A 22,941-nucleotide genomic window follows, 5' to 3' on the forward strand; every position below is an offset into this window, starting at 1 on the left:
ACACCCCACTGTACACACCTCATTGTATATACCCCACTGTACACACCCACTGTTCACACCCCACTGTACACACCTCATTGTATACACCCCACTGTACACACCCCACTGTTCATACTCCACTGTTCACACCCCACTGTTCACACCCCACTGTACACACCCACTGTTCACACCCCACTGTACACACCCTACTGTACACACCCCAATGTACATACCCCACTGTACACACTCCACTGTACACACCTCATTGTATACACCCCACTGTACACACCCCAATGTAGATACTCTACTGTACCACACCCCATTGTTCACACCCCAGTGTACACACCCCACTGTGCTCACCCCACTGCACACACCCCAATGTACACACCTCACTGTACACACCCCATGAAATACTCCAGTGTACACACCCCAATGTAGATATTCTACTGTACCACTATCATGGTAGTCTCAGACTGTAGCTGCCGTAACAGCATTTATTGATCACAGGGTGGGCCAAGTATGAGTTCTGGGTGATTTTCCACATAATAAACTATTTATTCCTCACAGGAACTACATCAGCCCACTCCAAGCCCCAGTAATGGGGACACTGAGATCATTGCTATGATCTTTCAAGTTTCGGTGCTAAGTGAAAGGAAGGGGGTTCTGAAGCCCAAGAACCGCAAGGGGTTCTTGCCGATGTGTTCTGGCCTTTGCAAGTAAAGGGTAGATATGTTTGGTCAGAAGAGCCCTGAATACAGGCATGACAATGTTTTCAACTAGCTAGGATGGTCGCACCAGCTAACAAAGACATCTCCCAGCTGGGAGCTTCCGAAGCCCAGGAACCAAATAACTCCAATATCTATGCAGTGACAGCAATGTTACCCCAGGAACCCAGATCTCTGGAGTTTCAACTCTGCTCTTTGCACACACCCTTTACCCTCCAGCCACACGCCCTATCCTGGTGTGTACGATTAACCTCTGAAACCACTGCAGAGTTTAAATAGCCGTGTCTCCTCTGGCAACCATATCCTTTCCACGGGAGTCTTAAGCAGATAAGTTAAATCAGAACAATATGCCTTACCAGTGTAAGGGGAGGGTTGTGAAACTGTTTTCATGGTAGGGGGGGCATGGCTTCAATGGGTAGTAGGTGTTTATGGAAGAACACTAGAATAAATCCAAATATCTTCCCACTTAAGATGTATTGTGATTGACTTAACTGGGAGGGGTGGGGATGCACAGCCTTCATCGAAGATGCACTCTGCTGGAAGTGGTGTCTTGCTCCTAGCTGGCACACTTTGCAGGGGCTGATTGTGCTCAGCTTGGGGGCATGAGCATTGTGGCATCGTGGGATGTTCTCTCAGTCTGTGACTTGAAGGTTATGAGCTCGGAGAAGAGACAGTTAAAGCTTCCTCGCGCCAGCGAGATGAGTTGTACCACCCAGCGCCCATGCCAGGTCAGCAGTTTGGATGGAGCTGAGACACTTACCGGCTGTGCCAAGCAGTGTCAGACACCTCTGGAAGCCCCTGCCTAGGACCCCGAATTTAGATTCATGCTGCAGTCTGGGGAATGTTTTTGACGTCTGCCGGGCTACAGGGAAAAGCGCACTGCACACACACAGCTTCTGAGAAGAGACAGAGCTCTCCAGGCTGGGCGTCAGAGGAAGCTGGACCTGGGCAGGACTGCTCAGGTGAGTCGGGGCTGGGGGACTCAGAGGCTGGCTGGCTGGCTCCTGGCTCTGCCATGTTTATGGGAACTGTCGTTCTGCTGATACTGGCGCTGCGATACGGCAGATTGATTCCGGACGATTTCTCGGGTTTCCCTCATTCCTTGAAAGAACTGGGCTGAGCCTGCACTTTGGTCATAAAGTCCCCTCAAAAAGCAGGAGGATTATCTCAGAGGGGACGGAGCCAAGGAGGAATTGTAGTCCAGACTCTCTGCTGAGTCCCCGCAGCCAAGCATCTTATTAACGTGTCCCCCAGGGGGATTTCTTGGGATGCTTCAAAAGGGAATGACTGAAATGGTAGCCACGGAATACACAGGCTTGGGGGTGGGGTGGCCCATTTCTAATTCAGAACCCATCTAGACTTACCAGGAAGCTGGTTGGTATTAGGGGGGAGTATCTCATAACCAGGTAGTGTCTGAATTCTTCACAGGAAAAGATGGTTAAGCTTGCTGCAGCAAGCTTGAGCTCCTGTGGGGATAGAATTATGCCCTGGCTTGCCTTTGTATTAGCATCCCTGGTATAGGGTCTGGCATTTGACACACATGAAAATGGTCCACCATCTGAAATAGTTTTGATGATAGCCCCGCCACATTGGAGAATCAGCCCAGAGCATCGTAGGAGACACAAAGCAGTTTTCCTGCAGCAAGAACCACATTAGCTCAGGTCGGGGCAGCTTCAGGCTTAGGCAGGCGCATCCACAGGTACCATTGCCCTGGTAGCCTTAGCTCTGGACTAGGGGAGACTCTAGGGCTGGATCTGAGGGATGGAAAGGGGACAGGATAAGGCTAAGTTTTGGAAAGTCCGATTATGTGGTGAAATGGATAAAATAAATGCATTCCTAATTGGGGCCAGTCCTCCAGGGTTCTGGCCCATGGTGAGGATCTGGAAAGGCAATGCTGGTTGACAGGAAATAGTTCACAGACAAATAGTTTTAGCGTCCAAGAGCTTTAATCTCCTATGAGAGTTTGCTATTTAATCACCCACTGAATCCTTGCCTACCTTAAGGGCCAGGTGATAAAACCCCACGACTGAGGTGGGTATAACCTCCTGACCTCCCCTTTGGTCTTGTCCAGGAGGTGATATATCTGCTTCATCCATTCACAATATGGTTTCCATCCTTCTGCACTCCTGGTCTGCCCTCAACTTCAGTGTTTGTTCAGGCAGGCCCCACACCAGGGTCACCTACAGTCATTGTTTAAGTTTAGCCACAAAATCCCAAAAATCCCCTCCATCTTGAGTCTCTGCTTCCTGGAAGCACCCAGTGTCATTGGTTATACATTATGTATATTGATCTGCAGTAGCACAAGGTTGATGGCCCTTGAGTCTGGGGTCGGTCTATGGTTTGACACCCCAGAAGACCCCACACAAGCGGGCACACAGGAGGAAGGACCTCATTCAACTGCAGGGAGAGACAAAGAACATCCACAACTCTGGGAAACTCAGAAGGCTTCCTCTAGGAATGTTCCACTGGGGAGTGACAGCAGGAAATGCAGACATTGGCGAGGAGAATCCAGATGCTGCTTCAGAAGGCTGCAAGCAGCTCAGAGGCTATGTGATGCATGCTTAAGATCAGGGCAGGAAGGTCAGGCAGCTTGTACATACATGTAGGATAACATGTAACAGGACCGTTGATCTGCACTGCATGGGGTGTGGCTATGATCTAGCTAAGATTGAATTGTGGTAAAGAGAAAGAAGACCGTGTTTAGGTCTGGACAGCACCTGCCCCAGCACCGATGGCTCTCAGATAATGGGTTAGCATTAACACTCGCATAACTAGATAAGCTTTGTTTCATAATCAAATCCTGCGTTCGTGATATGGAAACTAAGTCACAGGTTTGTGGGGGCACTGGTGCCACCACACTGCTTCGTTGTCTGTGTGGCAAGTCTAAGAACTCTGGTCCCTGTTATCCTTTCTGATCTGCCTCACCACCTCAGCCCAAGTAGCAAGCTATGGATGTGAGCTAGGAGCTGGAGTCAGCACAAAGACTCTGACAAGTGCATCAGAGCTCGTCTAGGAAAAAAAAAAAAAACCCAGGCAGCCTGGTACCAGGGAACGTTAGCATGCAGTTGCCTCTCTCTCTGTATCGGAGGTTGGAGAAGGCAGTCAAGTGACCAGAACGATTAGCCTGCAGCTTGTCGATATGGCTGCTGTGTTAGCGGTCTGGTGGGACCTCTGGAAATGATTGTTCCAGCGTACACAGCAGATTCCTCAGATCCATTTTCCTTCCCTGAGGGATTTTCTAAAGCAGTTCCATTGGGTGGCAAAGACGTTGCCTCTGACAGTTCTGATTAGCAACCCAAGAGTGGAGAGGATTTGTTCGCCTTCTTCTGAATCCAGTGTCTCCTGTGTGGCCTCACTTGGCTTCCAAACCATAGCTAAATACACCGTGAGTCAAGGAGGTCAGTGTGCAGAAGACTCTCTCTCTCTCTCTCTCTGACACACACACACATAAAGACACACACACACACAAAGAGAGAGAGAGAGAGAGAGAGAGAGAGAGAGAGAGAGAGAGAGAGAGAGAGGAGCATTGCTTATAACTCGGTGACCACCATGGCTCAACGAGCCTACACCATCCATATGTATAAGAGAGAACTTACACATGACTCACTCTCATTAGAGAAATGAGGAGGGTCCTGTCATGAAAATAACATAACTTAGGAGCAACAACTTAGTTCACTTTATTAGGCTGAACACAGACACGCTGGTCAAGCACAGAGGGACACACAAACACTCACTATCTTCCAAAATATACTTCAAAACTTCGTACACTGGCTTTGAATGTCATTTATACGCCAGAGTCATAGTTCCTATTTTAATCCTCCCCCCACCCCCACCCCTTACATCTTAGTTTCTCTTCCTGTTTTTGTGATAAACGACCTCCACATAAGCGACTTAAGATAGGGAGGGTTTGTTCAGACTTGCAGGTCTAAGGCAAATTCCTTCACAGTGTGGGAAGTCCCAGAGGCAGCAGCTTGAGGAAGCTGATGACAGCATACCTAGGGAGATGAATTGAGAGTGGTGTCTGCATGCGCCTTAGTGTTCAGCTTGCTAGGGAATGGTGCTGCCTGCAGTGAGTCCACCTCAGTTAGTGTAATCCAGGTCCCCCACAGACATATCCAGGTGATTCTAGATTCTGACAAGGTGGCAGCACCAACCGTTATATTGTATCAGAGTGTTTCTTTAAAATATCTTAATGGCTTTTGACACCATTTAAACGCATTTTTATTATATTATATTATATTATATTATATTATATTATATTATATTATATGGTAGCTACTTTTGCATCACTGTATCCAAAATTCCTGAGATACTGACTTCAAGGGGGAGGGAACCATTTTAGCTCACAGCGCGAGAGGGGTTCGTCAGGGTTTGCTTGTCTTTTCTGGAACTGGGTAGAACATTAGGCCACATAATTAGGTAGTCTGACAGCTTCTTACCACATGGTATACAAGAAGCAGAGAGTGAGGAGGGGACCCAACCAGGCACAGCCTCCAAAGGCATACCCTTGGGGGTCCACTTCCTCTACGCAGGTTCCTCCTTCCTGGATTCTCCAAAATCTCTCAATACAGTTGCCACCCGCTAGGCGCCAAGCCTTCAACACATGAACCTCTGGGATCATTTCATGTCAAATCCACACGGTACCTGGATTCTTATGACAGTTTCCAGAACCCTTTTCCTTCCCTCTCTGCAGGTTGGGAAAGCCAGCTCCTGAGAAGGTAACAGGCTCTCAGTACCGTCAAGGGGCAGGCAGGATCCCTGGACTGTGCTGAAGTCTCCGTACATCACGAGAGAGACCATTTAGGTTTCTTTCTGGTGACGTTATGAATTGATGGAAGAGAGAGAGAGAGAAGAAAGAGAGAGAGAGAGAGAGAGAGAGAGAGAGAGAGAGAGAGAGAGAGACCTGAATGACATGGTACTGATAAGGCTGAAGCTGCCTAAGGAAGGTAAGGCAGTCCTCAGGTGCCGGGTTGGGGGCTATGAGACTGCCTTAGGACACCAGTAGGGAGGGCTACCTGTGTGTGTGGGGGGAGGAGCACAGCAGGCTGAGACTCTGCAGCTACCTTTTTATTTACTAAGTGGAGTGGGCCATAAAGTAGAACAAAGACCAGAATGTGGGAGAGAGACTTGAGGGGAGGAGGGAGTGGCAGGCGGTGGGAGAGAAGCAATTAGCATGCATTTTATACATGTTCGAAAATGTTCAAGAACACATTCAATTCACTACAAAAAAATCAAATGAAGAAAACAAATGCCTACTGTCGCCTACTTTATGCAGGGCTCTTCTCTCAGCATGGTATCTAGTGAAACTGTTGGGGGCCTCTTGTCCAAACAGCTGACAGAAAATCCTCACAGAGAAACAAAGAAAAATGAAAGTATGGCCGGGCTAATGTTGGAAGACTGCTTAGACCGTAAGGGAAAGGGAGCGCTTTAAGCTATAGGAGAGACTCTGGAGGGGGGTGGGTCTCTCAGAGCACACTAGAGCAATCGAAGGAAAACCAGTCCCAGTGAAAGGCCAGCAGGGCAGGATAAAGTCCAGGCACAGGCCAGGGAGAAAGTTTTATTTCATTCAACATGGGCTACAAGACACATGGGATGTATTATAGGTGTGTGTACATGTAGGTGTGCCTGCGAGTGTGCACGCCAGGGAATGGTAGCTTCTAACCCTTCAAGATCTCAGCCTCAGGAACAGTGGAATTAAGGGAACTGACATGGCTACAGGGAGTCTAGAGGGATGTTGGCAGAGATGGCAGAGATCTCGGCAGCCAGGTGAATGTGCCTTGCCCCCAGTGGGAGAAAGGGTTAGGGTTGAATGTCCTCTACTGCAAAGCCCACAGATCTGTGTGTGCACCAGAAAGGACCAGACCAAAGTGTGGCTAGAGTTTGCACGGTGTTCTAGAGTGCGGTGAATTACCCAAAGGGTCATATGATTTCCACACACATGACATCACAGTGGCTGCTCGCCCCCATATTCATGTCTTTCAGAAAGCAGAATAGACAGGGTCAGAGTCAAAAGATCCAGGCCCTGTAAAAATTGTCCTTGTCTGGTATAGTATAAATACTTCTTTATATACTACTGCTCTGTCATGTACAGGCGAGGCCTGGACGTCCATCTCCTGGGGCAGATCTAAGAGGATCAGGGCTCCCATCTCATAGTTCCGTGTGATCCTGGCGAATGTGGCAGGCTCGAGAAGAGCTTACAGCGCCTGACTGTCAGTGGTGAGGTGTCTGCTGCTCCCGCTGCTGCTGCTGCTGCTGCTGCTGCTGCTGCTGCTGCTGCTGCTGCTGCTGGAGTTGCACTCCTGGCTAGTCCTGGAGCTTCCTGGCAATCCTCCCATCTCCATCTCCCATCTTGCCAGAGCAGTGCTGAGATTACAAATATCTGTCACTACATCAGGCTCTCTGTGTGGGTTCTGTGTATTGAATGGTGGCCTTCCAGTTTACTGAGCTTCTGCCCAGTCAACCATCTTCCCACCCTTCTGCCTCCTCTGCTTCCTATCTGCTTGGTCTCACCAGACCTATTCCTCAGAACCTCCTCCCATCCCCACTGTGGGTTAACGACCTGTGAACAAGTCACTAACTGCCCCAGGGGAGGGGGAGAGGAGGCCAAGGTGTCTTATTGATAACACTCCACTGGTGTTAAGGAGGCAATGAAATTCATTTTTTACAATTCAAGGTCTAAGCAAACCTCTTCTCAGGGGAGGTTCCAGTAGAGGAGTTTGGGGGAAAAGACTGGTTCAGACAAGGTAGGACTTTGGGGAAGGCCTTTGCTGAGGTCTGAACCTGCTTGGTACCCAGGTTGGAAAGTGAAATGCCAATGCTGAGCCTCTGATCTCGGACGTTCCCACCATGTCTGCTTTGAAGGTGGGGTTCTGGATCAGTTCTAGCTCTATCCACCTCTTCCTTTACCCCCTGGGACCTGCCTGGTTCTCTGCATGCCCCAGGAAGCTGCTGTGTTCCTCTGTGGGCCCTGAGAACACATCACATCCAAGACAGGCATGCAGTCTATGTCCAGAGGACACTGCCTCCGTCCAGCTGCTTTGCAATACCTGTTCCCCCTCCTCATCCCCCCATCCCCTAGACATTCCCAGGTGGCTGTGTGTGCACTCTGCTCTCTTTCTAGGGGTCAGACTTCACACCTTGTGCCCTGGGCTTGGGAATGGGGCCAGGCAAGCGATGGGCTGGGTAGTCACTCACCTCCCTTGGGAATTCCTCCCTTCTCTCCTCCACCCCTCACTCTGAACCCAGCTGCTGACAGAGGTGATGAATGAAAGAACGGACAAAAGCCACATGTGACCAGAGAATAGACAAGAAGTGAACGAGCCTGGGGTTGCACCCATGGGCTAAGCTTTTCAATGAAACCCTGCAGCTGTGTCCGTGGGACTCCTTAGCTGCTGGGGAGGCTTCTAAAGGTTAGCCATGGGTAAGGAAGCAGGAAGAAGGGAGAAACACTTTTGTTCTTAAAGAGACGGAGCCTACATTCTGATTGGTCTTTGTCTGGCTCATTAAAGGCAGAGTAGAGGATTTTAGAAATAGGGGGAGCTGTGAAGGATTGAAACAGTTATTACAGAATTTTAATAGTTGATAGGCTAAGTATTAATGATCCAAACCAGAAACTAGCAGTGGGTATGTCATGCCCATATGATAGAATTGAAGAATGGGAATGAACGTTCCCAGAACACTCACATCTGTGTGCAACTGGGGACACGGGGGTGTTTTTGTGGTGCTGTGGATGGAGCCCAGCATTTTGAACATAGCCAGAACCCAGTTTTAGAAGCATCTAAACCTTGTCATGCCTCCTCCGAGCACCTATCAATCCCTTAGGACATATCACCTTCTTTTCTTTGTGACATTCCTCCCCTGCCCTTTAATGCGACCTCTGGCAACCCCAAATCCTTCATTCTGCATTTTCCCTGTCCGTTGTCAGTTCTTATTTATTCTGAGACAGGTATATCCATCCCCTCATGGCAGCCGCAGTGTTTCTCAGAGGGAACCGCCATCTCTTTACCTGGTGTGAGCCACGGCTACAGTTGAGAAAGCTGGAAGGCGGTGTGTGTCAGCTCCAACCTGCAGGCTTCAGAGAGGGTTCATGGAGACCCACATGGCTTCCTGGCTCCTACTTCAGCTGAGGAAAGATGTATTTATTTTCATTGTAATCCCTTGGTGTCTTTATTTTTGCAGCTTTGGGCCATTTTACTAACAGATGGGAGATTCACTTCTCAATTCTGACATATACGACAAATGTGACACTTGATAAAATGGTTAAAATGTTAGATTTGATTCAGATCTTCAAATACATGAGGGGTTTACTAACATACATTAAGCCCTTTCAAGTTCATTAGGTGTCATTCTTGCCTCCAAAGGGACTGTGGGAAGGGTCAAAGGGTTCGTACCCTTGTCCTGGATAAGGTAATGCTTCCCCTAACACACAATCTTGATGAAACTCTGGCTAGTAGGTTCAGCTCTCTTTGAAGAGAAGGCTTTTTCCCCCCTCAATTCATTTATACAAACGGCAAAAGTTATTTTATACAGGGTAACTTGGGTAAGTGTTATTTGGTATATGTGTGTGTGTTCTCAAGTATGCATACAGGTACCCTTCTATCTATGTGGTGGTGATGGTGGTGGGGTGTTTGTGTGTGTATTCTCAAGTTTGCATACAGGTACCCTTCTATCTATGTGGTGGTGATGGTGGTGGGGTGTTTGTGTGTGTGTTCTCAAGTTTGCATACAGATACCTTTCTCTCTATGTGATGGTGGTGGTGGGGTGTTTGTGTGTGTGTTCGCAAGTTTGCATACAGGTACCTTTCTATCTATGTGGTGGTAGTGGTGGTGGGGTGTCTGTGTTCTCAAGTAAGCATGCAGGCACCCTTCTATCTATGTGGTGACCAGAGGACTAGATCAGCTGCTGTTTCTCGGCTGCTGTCCTCCTTGTTTTTCAAAACAGGGTCTCTCACTGATCAGGAGCTCAGCCAAAGTCGGTTAGGCTTGCAGTGAGCCTCATAGATCTGCCTGTTTCTGCAGCCCCAACGCTGCAGGGATTCTAATCCCATGCTGCCATGCCTTGCTTTTTACATTGTGGGTATGGAATTCAGGCCTCTGTGATTGTAAGGCAAGTGAGTCACTCCCCAGCACCTCTGCTGTCTTCATTAACAGAACAAACGACAGGGTTGTGACGGGAGCGTGAGTGGCCCTTTCTGTCCCCAGAGCTGGGTGTCCTTTCGTCCCTGCAGTTTGTCAAAAATCACCCTTGGAGCACATTGCCCTACTTGTGGGTCACAGGCCAGCGGCCACCCTCAGCTTCCATGTGCTGTGCCTGTGCAGTTGGGACTCACAGTGGCAAGCTCTATCGTGCACCTCAGCAGAGAGAACTAGGTCTCCTTGGCACTCATGTGGCATTTCCAGGCAATCACCCGCGCTAGGTGGCTAATACTCACTGGTGAGGTGGACCAGGTTTTGTGAATCTGTAGAACATCCTCATTGGCTGCTGACAATAGTCGTGATCATAGATGTGCAGGGGAGCCTCCTCATTGGCTGCTGACAATAGTCACCATCACAGATGTGCCGGGGAGCCTCCTCATTGGCTGCTGACGGCAGCCAGGATCACAGTTGTGCCTGGAATGGATAATTAATCCTAGACTCTCAAGACAGGCCAGAGGCTACTAAGTTCATTGTGGAATCTTCTAGCTTTCCATAGTGCTATCTGTGGAAGGGATGCTGTGCAAGAGCCACCAGTATTTCTGACATCTGCTGGGTTCCGCAAACAGGAAGCACCGACCTCTCAGAAATCTAATCTCTCAGGTGGTAAGAGAACTGTTGTCTCAGAGAAGAAAAAACAAACAAAAAACCTAAGGAGTAAAAACCCTACAGAAGGGAGTCTCCAAGAGAGGTGGTATGGCTGATTTTCCTCCAGCCTCCGCATGACCTATTTGTCTGACATCAGGCCCAGTATTCATATTTGTGCCCCCCACTTGTTTCCCTGCCCAGGAATTGGGGTCCTACGTTATGTACATTTCACTTCGGTTTCTTTTCTGTTTGAACCCCAAAGCCTTTGGGGAGAGGTGGAACGTTTCGGGTGAGCTGAGCGATGGCGGCTGCCTTCTTTCTAAAGGCCTGTCCTGAACCCAAGGTATCCAGCCGTCCAGTGGAGAGCAACACACATGTGGATGGCAGCTTCTGATGCCTGACAAAAACTCAGTGTAGGAAGCATTCTTGTGGTTCTAATTTTATGAAATTTTTTCTATCGGTATGACTTACATCTGGCAGCTAAGGAGGCTTGGGGCTGCTTGCAGAAGTGCTTAGAGACAAACCTGCAGACTTCCTCAGCTGCTATTCCCTACATACAAACACAATAGTGGTGGGATTCTGAAGCCCAATTAAGTGGAAAAGGTCCCTCTGGAGGTAACAATAGGCCAGTGCCCAGCAGCAACAACAACAAAAAAAGCTACTTAGTTGGCCTCCTTTGTTAAAAAGAATCCTTAAAGAAAGCCCCCCTCTGAATCCCCTGAATGGGGACTGAACCAATCTCCCATCTTAGGCGTCACACACAGGGTTAATTGAATACTTGGAATGGGGGTGGCTCCTTCTTTTGTGGCAGTAGCTGGTCACAAAACAAAACCCAGTCCTTGGGTCTTGAAGGGGTTTCTAGCTCACACCCCTTTTGGAAATTAAGCCTTACAGTTCCGCCTTCCAGGTCAGCCTAGAGCCCTGCAGAGAGACGGTAATCTTTCCAACACAAAATTTACTAGAAAAGGGGAATGTAGCATTTCAAGTTGCCAGCTGAATACAGAAGTCCCTGCAGTCAGCTTTGCCCCCTCTTTGTCTCTGGTACACTGGGTTGTCAGCTGGCTCCCGTGGCGGAGTGGGTGGAGGAAGGGGGCTTGTCAGTTCTGCAGCCTCGGTCACCCTACCCCTGACTCTCTCCCCATCCCCCACAGTAAGCTGGGCTGGGTAATTAAACCTCAGTGGCCTGGAAAGTTTAGAGGGCACTAAGCGCCTGCTGCTTCCCGAATCTCCTCCCGGCTGGGAAACAGGCTTTAGTTACATTGTGTCTTTCCAGGTAAACAAGCTTGGGAAAGGTCATAGGTGGGAACTGAAAGAGCACCTTGCTTGTGCGAATGGTTTGCTTAATTAAATAATCACAAAAGTAACTAATTGCAGTAAGAGAGAGAGAGAGAGAGAGAGAGAGAGAGAGAGAGAGAGAGAGAGAGAGAGAGAGAGTTGAAGTCATTAATTAATGGTAACCAAAAATTGAAAGTTAGATTTGTTTCCACGTGCCAGTTTTCAGGCTATCTTATTAAACAGGATATTTTCTTGGGATAGTAAACGTTGGAGAAATGTTTATATTATTTGTTTATTTATTTTTTTGCAGCAGCACACAGCAGGAATTATGAAAAGCGGGGGCTCTTGTAACGGTGTGGGGGGATGACTTGTAACAGCCGTGATAACGCATGCCTTGTTTCTCTGGCAAAGTGTTTTATTATTTGGCGCCTGTGCCCTTTTTCTTTTCTTTTTTTTTTTTTCCTAATTGAAAATATTTGTTTACAGTTTCATACAAATACAATGTGTTGCGGTTATATTCACCTCCCTTAGCCACCCGCTTTCTTTCCCCTCTGGGCCCCTTTTCAACACCTCTGAAGAAACAGTACCCTTTCCTCCCAGTCAGCCAGTAGCTGCCCCCTCTGAGGGAGGAACCAGGTCTCTGGGGCCCACTCTCTGTCCATGATGGAGCATAGAAGGACCCCATCTTGTGCGGCTACCCATAGTTATGGTGTATTATGTGTTGTTCCTTTGCGGAACTACAGTTCCCAGCGTTCTCCTGGACACGGACATATTCCCAGAAGCCTTTGTATTCCCCGTTAAAAAGTGAGAGCCGCCAAGCGCTCTCCCCTTTTTTTCTCTCCCCACCTCCCCTGCTGTATCTGCACACCTTTTCCTGTTTGTTGTTACCCCTCCCCCATTAAAAGTGCACCCACGTGGGACCACCGCGTGTCTGTGTCTTCTTCCTCGCGTAACGTCTTTACCCTCTAACCCGCAGACAAAAAAGCCAGCCAGAAATTAAGAAAAAGATTATGGCCACCATCTTAGTTTTCTTCCCTGTTGCTGTGATAATGATCATGGCCAACAGCAACCTGGCGGGGGGTGGTGATGGTGGGATCACCTCTAGGCAGATAGATGGTCCTGGGTACTATAGGCTGAACAAGCCATAGGAGCAAGCTCATAAGCAGGGTTCCTCCATGATGGCCTCATCAGTTCTTGCCTCCAAGTTCCTGCTCTAACTTCACCCAGTGAAGGACCATGCTGTGGAACTGTAAGCTGAAATAAGTCCTTTCCTTCCAAAGGCTTCATTTGCTCCTGGTGGTCTATCACAGCAATAGAAACGCTAACGAAGGCAAGAGGTGGTCTTCACCAGCATCCCTGAAAGGTTCTGTGTGGAATCTGAGGCTGGGAGTTCATCTCTGACCCGTGCACAGTGCCTTTGGCATTAAGGAGACCTAGAGGTGTTTTGTGATATCACTGGACACCAAGATTTGAAAAGACACTAGAGCCCACATTGCTACCTTGGAAAATAACTCTTGTTTCTTTGCATGCCAGAGAACCAATTCTGCTACCACCACTGCCTCTTCTCTGTCTCCATCTGTCAGGATGGGTCACCGTGGCCTGGAATGACACTTTTCACTCAACATGGTGTTTTTAGAGGTAATGCCTCAGCCAGAAAGGACCATTGTACAGGACCTGTTTTAGGAAGTTCCTTGGAGGAACAGAAAAATACTAAGACTTACATATTTCTTCCATCTAGCTAAGATTTTTTTGTTTGTTTGTTTTAAGGGGGAGAAAGAATGTCTTCTTTCATCACAAATAAAGCAAATGTCTTTTATGGTTGGTGAGGGACAGAAGTCATTAGGCGTTTCTCTGTGCCTGGCTCATTTGGGCCAGTTTGAAGAGATAGCAAGCAGGAACTTAGGCTGGGAGTATACCATGAGTACAGCCAAGGCTTCAGTGGGAAGTACTGAGAACAGAGTTTAGAGTTTGGGCACTTGCAGAATGCTGTGAATCTCCTAGGACCGTCTTGATGGCGACTGTTCCCACTGCAGTGGGTGTGGTTGGCACATACCTGTCAAACCCTAGCACTCAGAGGGTAGAGGGAAGAGCAGCAGCAGAAGGAAATCCAAGATCATGCTTGCCAGCAGGGTGAGTTCCAGGGTAGCCTGGGTTATATAAATAAGACACTGTTTCAAGAAACAAACACTAACAAAAAAGGTTATTCAGGGTTTAGCAGAGAAGAATCCCATGTAAGGGAAACATCACTACCAGATGTTCCAACTTGTGTCACCTGAGGACATTCCTTGAACGCTGGTATTCAGATGCCTAAGCTTGTGTCTGGAAGCCAGAACTGATGACTACTTGGATAACCCTCACGGGACTATGACCACTGCCTTGATACATAGCTTATCGTGATGTTTCTCAAAAGGCTCTTGTTGTTTTGTTTTTTTTTTAATTGATGCTGTTTTTATAGCAATACCGACATTCATAGCTATCTATACGTGTTGAGCTAACTGTAGAATGTTTTCACGAATGCTTCTTAGGTATTACCACAGTGCTGGATTCATTTCTGTTGCTGTGATAAAACAGCTGGGGAAAAAGCAACGCAGGGAAGAAGGCTTGGCTCACAGTTCCAGGTTGCAGTCTATTATCTAGGGGCAGTCAAGGGAGGAACTGGGGGCAGCTAGCCATATCCACAGCTATGAGTCGAGAGAGCTTGTCTGTTTGTATTCAGCTTCAATGTGTGGGTCTCCTCACCTTAACACAATCACAACAGTACCTTATAGACATGCCTGCGTGCCGGCCTGATTTAGGCAGCTACTCACTGAGTCTCCTTTCCCAAGCGAGTCCAGATTGTGTCACTGGAACGGTTTGAGTGAGACTTGTGTCTCCATAGGTTCAGATGTTTTAATACTTGATCCTGGTTGGTGGCCTTGTTGGAGGAAATGTGTCATGGGGAGGGTGGCTTAAGCCTTCAAAAGATAAAAATAGACACTGGCCATCCCTATGCTTGTTCTCTCTCTCTCTCTCTCTCTCTCCCTCTCTCTCTCTCTCTCTCTCTCTCTCTCTCTCTCTTTCTCTCTCTCTCTCCCTCTCTCTCCTTCCTGTTTGTGGATCAGGTGTGAGCTCTCAGCTACTGCTCCACCAGCACCATGTCTTACCTTACAGACTGCAGCCATGTTCTCTGCCCAGATGTGATGGACTCGTATGGCTCTGGTACCATAAGCACCCAATTCTTCCTTCTACAGGTTACCTCTGTCATAGTCTATTATTACAGCAATGGAAAAGTAACCAATGCCATCAAACTGACAACTTAAAGGAACCATCACAGACAAAGGGAAGCAACCATCCTTTCCCGTCCTTCCTGCATGTCTGAACTTTTAGGCATTTTGGCCTGGATGGGGATATTGGTGCTGTAAATAAGTCTGAACCAGGATTGGCTGGCTAAAGGGGGCTTCTGTAGCAGTTGGGGTGCATGCACCCAACAACACAGGGTCTCAGGAGAGAAGAGGACAAAGCCTGATGCACACCTTGGGGTGTTTTGCTTCTGTTTGTTTTATTTTACTTTGCTTTTCCCAGAACAAGGAGCAGACACCGTGCCACAATCATAGAGCCTATACACCGAAGGAAGGGCTCATTTTAACCATGCAGGAGGCTGATGTGGCAGTTCACTCTAATTCAAATAAAGAATTTATCAAGTAAAGGAAACCAGCTATTAGAGGAATCCTGGTTCCTTCACTCACCTGAGCTGTGAACCTTTCTTGTGAGCATCTCCTATACTTCCTAGTATCTTTGTAGATAAGGGACTCACATTTAAAATCCCTTGGACTAAGAACTTTGCCCTACATGGTCATTCACAACCCTTTGTGTTAGACCCAGTGAGTTCCTGGATAAGAAGTCTGGTGGCTGCTATTGCCAACTATCTCCATCGGCCCTTCATCAATGGCTTCCATGAGGTCACTTTTCTTTTCTTTCTCATTAAATCACAGAAATAAGAATAAAAAAGTGTGTGTGTGTGTGTGTATGTATGTGTATTTGTGTGTCTGTCTATCTGTGTAGTCCAGAGAATGACTGTGTGGAGTAAGTTCTTTCCTTTGCTTAGTTCCAGGGTAGTTCTTAGGTTTCCATGTTTGAATGACAAGCACTTTTGCCCACTGAGCCATCTACCCATGCCTTAAGTACACACCCTGGAACTTGGACAGATTCTACCCCATGCAATGAGGACCGACCGGTCAAAGGTCTGGTCACAGGCCCTGGGGTCATTTGTGAGGAGTGATTCTATCCTGTCCCCGCCTTTGTGATTTTGACATTGGTAGTGGCACAGCTCCCAGGAAGTTGCTTGTTTTCTGGGCAGAAGTCTACCATGTCATGTCCTCTTTGCAGTTGGAAGAGGCAGATGGGCAATGCTGTGTGCCTCAACTCCGAGTGCCAAGCATTTCCGTTCCACTGCTGAACTATACAACCTGTGATCCCAAGTTGTGGTGTCTCTCTGTCCCCTTTGACATGGTGTAGGAGATGAAATATCTGACCCATGGTCTTTCCTGTAACACCCAAATGACAAAATTGGGATCCTAAAACTCAAACTCTAAGACCTCTGGTCACGTTGTTGAATCTCTTACTTTGGAAGTTACTTGTTGTAGGGAGCTGCGGGTTGCATTCCGCCACCTAGCTCCTGCCACCGGCTAGAAATAACAACACACAAACTGTATTCTTTTAAACACTGCTTGGCCCACTAACTCTAGCCCTTACAGGCTAATTCTCATATCCCGATCAACCCATCTCTAATAATCTGAGTAGCATCAGTCTTACCGGGAAATATTCAGCACGTCTGACCTGGCAGCTTGCTTTATGGAGTCTGCCCGGGAGAGGGGAGCATGGCCTCTGAGCTCACTTCCTCTTCCTCCCAGCATTCTGTTCTGTTTACTCCTCCCACCTATGTTTTAACCTATGAGGGCCAGCCAAGCAGTTTCTTTATTTTTTTAACCAATGACCTTCCTCCATCAGTTACTGGTGTCCAGTCTAAGTATGGTTGTGGGAAAAATGATTTTGCTTGATCCAAGCTTGGCCATGCACAAACACCACACTCTCTCTCAACCTCACAGTGCTCTCAACATAGCATATTATGATAATAGACATTATAGAGAATGCCGTGGCATTCTTACTGACATAGGGCCACATAGCTCCATGGAAATCCACATGGAAGAGAGATGAAGCTTAGAATACCAAATGAGGATTGAAGCCTAAACTCCTGTGAACTATTGGAATGAGACATGTACTCAGGGCCCAACACACTACACTTTTAGAGATCCTGGGCATTGCTGCTGGGTGTTTCTGTCTTGGAGGCTGTAGGTACTGTGTGTCACAGGCATTAGAGCTAAGCAGCCATGAACTGGGATGGGGCAGGATAAAATCTCGCAGGGTTTAATATTCCATCTCAAGGCATGTAGCAATAAAATACACACAGGCCACTGGCACAAGGTTGTGGTGAGAGTCCTAAGGAAGAAAGCACGTGCCTGGTATGGAGGCCTCAATAGACACTAACCCATGTTGTCTACACAATCTTAGGTAGGAGTCAAGTTACAGTTTCAAAGTCATCAGAACTCAGAGGCCCTGAGCCCAGGCTCAAGGGTGGCTGCCATCAGAGTGAGATGCCTGTATTCTGGCAGACATTTCCCTGTCTCCAGTGAGGTCACATATCTAGAAGGTGATCCTGGATCACCTGTGGGGACTTACCACCATGACATAGATGTACCCAACATGACTGACTGCATACCAGACACACTGCCAAACACAGAAGAGGCCTTTGATCATTCCAGATGTGTTTAAAAGAGAAAAGAAAGAGAGATGCAGCCCAAGTGACACAAGGTGACCCAACAGACATGGCAACATAAAGATAGCCATAACAGCATGTTGCGGGAGGTCCTTCCGCTCCTCCAGCCTATAGCCGCTGAGATACCAGCCCATTGGGGCGTGGTCTCTCTCCCTTTAAAAAAGTGGCCACTTCCCTCTCCTCTCTCTCTTCACTTCCTGCTCCGCCAGTGACTAGACTCCCTTCTTGGTTGTGCAGAGGGCTGTTGTCTGGGACGGTGACCTGTAAGTTTTTTCCCCTTTAAATAAATACCACCCTATTAATCATAATTCCAAACTGGTGTGGCATTGTTTGTGACTTACGTCAACACCTGGCACCCAACGTGGGCTCGATCTGTTGTAATAGGAGCGGTGGGCTGCCTCCAGGTACCCGGCCGCCCACACGGCTAGCTTTACCCGAAATAATTACACGGACACTGTATTCTTTTAAACACTGCTTGGCCCATTAGCTCTAGCCCTTACTGGCTAATTCTGATATCCCGATCAACCCATTTCTAATAAACTGTAGCAACGGTCTTACTGGGAAAGATTTAGCATGTCTGACCTGGCAGCTTGCTTCATCGCGTGCGTCTGCCTGGGATAGGGGAGGATGGTGTCTCTGAGCTCACTTCCTCTTCCTCCCAGCATTCTGTTCTGTTTACTCCTCCCACCTATGTTTTAACCTATCAGGGCCAAGCAGTTTCTTTATTGCTTAACCAATAAAATCAACAGATTGATATATGACACTCCCACATCACTGAGCCTTTCTTTTTGGCAGAACTGGCCTTTGGGCAAAGAAATGCCCATTCCTCAACCACTGACAGAGATACAGAGCGTGCATCAATGGATAAAACAGGACTGTCATATCCTGCCAAGACAGGGTAAGATAGTTTTGAAAAGTTGCTTGCCTTTGAAAATGGTATGTCAGTTATGTTAGGCCTTAGCCAAAGTTGGTTGCTTCAATGCTGCTAACGTGACTTTGGGTGATTGCCCAGGTAGCTAGTTGTCTCTGTGATTTGTTGCATGTTTTGGAAGTTGTTTTACTGAACTTCCTAATTACCCAGGTAACATTATTTCCCTTCCCAGATCTTCGATGGGGTTGAAGACTATATAAATGTAGTTACTTTTCTCTCATGACTTGGCCAAGTTGTTTATTATACAAGACCTAAGCTAGTTAGAATAGGATATTTGTACTTATTGTATATAATTTCGCAGTAGGTTTAGAACTCTCTTACTTAAACAAAAGGGGGAGGTGTTGTGGGAGGTCCTTCTGCTCCTCCAGCCTATAGCCGCTGAGATACCAGCCCATTGGGGCGTGGTCTCTCTCCCTTTAAAAAAGCGGCCACTTCCCTCTCCTCTCTCTCTTCACTTCCTGCTCCTCCGGCGACTGGACTCCCTTCCTGGTTGTGCAGAGGGCTGTTGTCTGGGACGGTGATCTGTAAGTTTTTCCCTTTAAATAAATACCACCCTATTAATCATAATTCCAAACTGGTGTGGCATTGTTTGTGACTTATGTCAACAGCAGCAAAGTTCTGTGAGCTCACTCGGGACTCCCTTTCCCCCTCTATCTCCATTAACTATTGAAACATCCTTGAGGACTATGTCCCCGATGACTTTGAATTACAAGGTCAAGTTGTGCTGCGTCACACAGGGGCAAAAGACTCGCATCACTTCCTGTTGATACTCTACTGTTGGGAGTACTCCGGGGAGGTGATGGTCCCAGAATCCTTCCAACATTGTTCAAAAGTGGCTACCGGCAGGCCTTCCTCTTCCCCGCTGGGCACTGTGGACACCAGGTAAATTTACCCTGGAAAACAGCTGGTGTGAGCAGGCATCTGGTTTATCTTGCCTGATGTGGCCCAGTATGAAAGCCTGGTGTGTGCTGTGCATCTTATTACAGTGCTGGTAGAGACAGGTCCCCTCTGAAGGCTGGCTTGCTGCTATCAGCCCCCTCTCTACAGCATCTCTCTAGACATTTCCTGTCATGTCCGTGTGTGTGTGTGTGTGTGTGTGTGTGTGTATGTGTGTTCCCTAGTCCTATGCTAACGAGGATCTTTGAAAAATGACTGGTATGGTAATGATCTACGGAACTTACCGGAGATAGCAATTAAACACGGTTAATGGCTGGGGTACACTGACACATTAAAAGGCCTGCAGACAGCGATTTATGAAGACAGCTCTGCCGCCTACTTGGTATCTGATGCATTTTTCTAGTTTCCGCTTAGGCAGGCTGGTCTCTGTTTGGAAGGATTTCCAGGCTTCTTCTGGAATATCCAGTTGCCAGGACACCAACAGAAAAGAAAAAAAAAAAAAACCACACATACCAAGCTTTGCTGTTCCTCCTTGTACATCTGTTTCTCATGGTGCTGGGGCAGGCTTTGTCCTCAAGAGGTCCTCATCAACAGTTCACTTTTCAGGAAAGAAAATTGGGAGTAGGTGTATCAAAGGAGAAGTAAAGGGCTGGGAAGACAGGTGACACAGTGAACAATGTTCTTGCCACCTGAATGTGGAGACTGTGTTTTCATAACGAGCCCCACATAAAATCCCAAGCTTGGTGGCTGTTTTAGTTAGCTTCTCTATTGCAGTGACAGAACCGCATGACCCAAAGCAAATTGGGAAGGAAAGAGTTTATTTCAGCTTACTGGTGTTCGTCCATCATGAAGGGACGTTAAGGCAGGGGCTCAAAGAAGGAATCTCGAGGCAGGAGATGAGGCAGAGGCCCTGGGGGAAGCCACATACCGGTAGGCTTGCTCTTGATGGCTTACTCGGCCCAGACCAAGGGTGGCACCATCCACAGTGGTCTGGGCCCTCCGACGTCAATCAATAACCAGAAAAATGCCAACAGACACACCCACAGGGCAATCAGAAAGAGACAATTCTTCAAGTTCCCAGGGGACTCTGGATTGTGTCACATTGACCAGAGCTACCCAGGACTGTGGCACACACTTACAGGCCCAGGCCTTGGGAGGCAGAGGCAGGAAATCCCTGGGGCTTATTGACCAGTCAGTCTGGTGAGCTAGCTCTACTTTCAGGGAGAGACTTTTTCAACAATAAGTTGGAGAGGTTGAAGACAGAGGACATGGAGCTCTGCCCTGCATATACACAGACACACATGTGCCTGCTCACCCTCACATACAAACAATCTCACAAGTTCGTACTCCCACAGTACACACATACAAAGAGAAATTGTAGATTTAACATCAGAGATGAGTTTTCTAAGTGGTATGACATGATTTGATGGCAAGAATCGGAAGGAATCACTGGGTCTCACTATCTTAAACTTGGCTGATTTCTCGCTCTAACAGATATCCAGCTTCCTGCAGTGAACGGAGCTGCCCAGCTCACCTGCGGTCAGCAGGCTCCAGGATTATATCATCTTTATTATCTAGCGCCCTACCTGTGACAGGTGAGGAAACCAGCCCAGTCTCTAGTGACACAACAGAGCCCCACAGATACCACATTCTTCAATGTCTGCACCGTAGCTGTTGGATCTGTTTACCTTTGTGGATCTGGGTATTTGTCAAGACAGCGATGTTGAAATCTGAAAGCAGTGTTGATAACGCCATTCATAAATCTCAGTCATCATGATGATGTTGTTTTCTCTTTTTGTGACCAAGAATGTGTTCTTTTTGGCCTTTGCGTCGTGAGACCCAAGGCAGAAGTGCCTAGATAACTCAAGATGCTGTATTTGAGAAGCACACAGAAGAGGTGAAGAAACTTCCATGGAAAAGTAAGAGTGTATTTGGACAGTGGGAATAACACGTGTTTGGGCAAGGCGATGGCTGGTTCTTGTTGATGCCACCTGGTTGCGGTTTGGTGAAATCTCTGAAATAAGCACTTTGCCCATACACAGGGTCGTGGAGGGCATAAGGATCTTGAGGGCATTGGTCCTGGAAGCATCAGTGAGATAACACAGTGCAGAGGGGACTCTCTGCTTCTACTGGAACCATCATTCGAGGCTCAGAAAGAATATCTGTGTTGGACATGGCTCTAATGCACCCTGTCTACAGGAATAGTGTATTTCCTGGGGAACATGGGGATATTGTATTCCTGAAGAAACACTGAAGAAGAAAGTACAGCTCCTCCCCGGGGTTTGGATCATTCTGAACTACATGGAATTCTGCTTATGTCCAGGAGGAGTGGCTTAAAGTGTGGCTGTGATTGAGCGGGTTGAAGACAAATTAGGATCATATTTTATTCTATACAGTGATAGATACAGTGGATTTCATGTTCTTTAGAAATATGTGCAATCAATGCTGGTGTTGAAAGGAAAGATAGAGATGATCCTTCCTCGGGCAAGCAAAAACAGATATGGACTCGGTTTGTGAATGGTGGCCTGGAGGGACCCGGCATGGTATTGATGATCTCTAGAAACTTCCAGACGAACAAATGTGGGTGTCCCCTGTTAGATTACTGAGTGCAGGTACTGCAGAAGACTTCTGGTGTTTTCTACAGATAAATGCTTACACAGAACTGTTTATTACTGTAATACAATCATGCTATCACAGGCTTTATTGCTTTCATGTGTTTTAATAGTGGCATTCCGAACTTTGCTCTTGCCCGAATCCTAAGAGGTGTTTCGCTATCTTTTTATTTTTTAATTTTTTTTTCCTCAAATAGAGCTGAATAGGGGACAGAGGGAAGAGGGTGGCCATTGCCTGGTTCTCCAGTGCACTTGAAAGAGGTGGTGAATGGTCTCTAAAGGTTAGAGAGGTGGCCTGAGAGATCACTCACAACCTTGGAGCTCCTGTGCCCATCAGGAAGTCATACTGCCCCTCCCTCCCCCGCCTGGCAGCCTCACTCTGCTTCCATTCACTGGGGATGGCTCAGGCTTTGCTCCACCAGTTCTCAGCAGTCAGCTATTAAGGGAGAAATGGTAACAAAAGCACATCTCAGCCGCCAGGCGTTCTGCATTTGTGGGCGTGGATGGAGGAAACCTCAGCGTAGCCATTGTTAAGAAGCCCAGCAGCTGGCAGCTGGGGCCAGCTGCACCGGCTTCACGGGGCCTGCTCCCAAGCTGCTGCTTTTCCAGCCTCATTCAAGGCCAAGTGGGACCATGTGCATGCTTGTTGTCCCATAGGTTTGCAGGGAAGTGGGAGGCCATTTCAAGGGCATACAGCCTACCAGGTTAAACTTCAATTTGCATGGGGATGACTTGGCTCAAGGTCAGGTTTTCCTTGGACCCAGAAGTTAGGGTTTTGGTTTTTTTTTTTTTTTTTTTTTTTTTTATGTGTGGATGTGTGCATGAGGAGGAAGGAGGTAGTGAGCATTTATTGATTCCCAAGTCTGTCTTTGGGAAGGATACTTTATGGCTGGTGGTGTCCCCTAGGGTTTCAGCGCGAATTAATATGTTC

General features: G+C 47.6%; 1 long non-coding RNA gene across 1 annotated transcript; it reads left to right on the plus strand.

The window, feature by feature from the left end:
* The first annotated feature begins 1,236 nt into the window (after window positions 1-1,236).
* On the plus strand, window positions 1,237-22,097 carry LOC113458232. Its single transcript, XR_003378640.1, has 2 exons — window positions 1,237-1,666; window positions 20,893-22,097. It is a non-coding gene; the product is annotated as an uncharacterized LOC113458232 (long non-coding RNA).
* Window positions 22,098-22,941: the final 844 nt, after the last annotated feature.

This window comes from Microtus ochrogaster, unplaced genomic scaffold, assembly GCF_000317375.1.
Source record: "Microtus ochrogaster isolate Prairie Vole_2 unplaced genomic scaffold, MicOch1.0 UNK10, whole genome shotgun sequence".
Lineage (NCBI taxonomy): Eukaryota > Metazoa > Chordata > Mammalia > Rodentia > Cricetidae > Microtus > Microtus ochrogaster.